The sequence below is a fragment of the Nematolebias whitei genome, chromosome 1, assembly GCF_014905685.2.
Source record: "Nematolebias whitei isolate Nwh7 chromosome 1, NemWhi1, whole genome shotgun sequence".
NCBI lineage: Eukaryota > Metazoa > Chordata > Actinopteri > Cyprinodontiformes > Rivulidae > Nematolebias > Nematolebias whitei.
Window position 1 is genome coordinate 54,411,034 of NC_056498.1, and position 1,472 is coordinate 54,412,505.

A 1,472-nucleotide genomic window follows, 5' to 3' on the forward strand; every position below is an offset into this window, starting at 1 on the left:
ACACACACACACACACACACACACAGAACCCAAACATAAAAAAGTGCTAATTAGCACGTTCAAATGTCATGTCAGTGCTCACTGAGAATTTTTTTCAATTTAAATATTCATCTCAGTCTGTTGGAGCGATTTTCTTCAGAGTCAGTCATGGACTTCACTTAACCCTAATTAGCAAAGCTGGGTGGTGTTTAATACAAACTGGTGCATAAATACACAACCCATTGCATTTTAGGAGCGTGAATTTCCATGAAGAGGCTCCTATTTTCAGGAATTTATACGTCATCGGAAATTGTAGACGAGCAGAATGCTTACGCCGATTGTGACTGGAGAACAGGACAAAATGTGGGCAGGACGTGGAGTAAGGATGACGAGTTCACCCTGCACCACCCGGCTCTTTTGTCCGTTTTTGCTCATTGAAAATGTAGATTCATTCATATCTCAGGACAGCGAGATGAACCTCATCCACAGATATATGGATTCACAGTTATTTATCACTGAACAGAACGCAGTGTAATCCGGCATTATTCACATCAATGACAATAAACCGCAGAACGTGGATTTACTGTGGTCGCAGCTAACGTCTGTATTTTAAAATGAATTATTTACTGTTTGGGAATAAATTATGTCATCTCTATAGAATCATTTGTTTTCCTTTGAACAGATTTACAGGCTAACAGTTTGGGACAAAGCTTCTGTAGCAGATACATGCCCAGGAATTTGTTGAAGTTGAATTTGGGCAAAACAATAAAAACTAAATGAATTATTTGTGGACTTGTCCGTTTGTGAACCTCTTGTAAGAGGTTGAAACACATGAGCTAGAGTTTGACTTTAATTTTTAAAGCACAAATATAATAAATTCAAACCTTTCATTCTAAGTGTCATCCCTTCCTGAGGGTGCTCGGGAGGAATGACGTGGCAGAGAAGTTCATGGAGAACATCTACCGTGCTTCCATCTCGAGTGTTTTGACCCACTGCAGTGTGGTGTCCTCACTGCGCTGAGGCAGACCCCGTAATCTTCAGGGGGTGGTGAACACCACACACTGGATCATTGGCTGCCCCCTCCCCTCCTTAAAGCCATCAATACCTCTCATTGGCTCAGTAGTACAACGGAGTATTAGGACCATGCTAAGAAAAAAACATTACGAGAAAAAAGTCATAAAATTACGAGAATAAATCCGTAATACTACGAGAATAAAGTCGTACAAGAATAAAGTCATAGTATTACTAGAATAAATCCATAATATTACGAGAATAAAGTTGAAATATTACAAGAATAAAGTCATAATATTATGAGAATTCATAATATTACGAGAAGAAATCCGTAATACTATGAGAATAAAGTCGTACAAGAATAAAGTCATAGTATTACTAGAATAAATCCATAATATTACTTGAAATATTACAAGAATAAAGTCATAGTATTACGACAATTAAGTCATAATATTATGAGAATAAAGTCATAATATTACGAG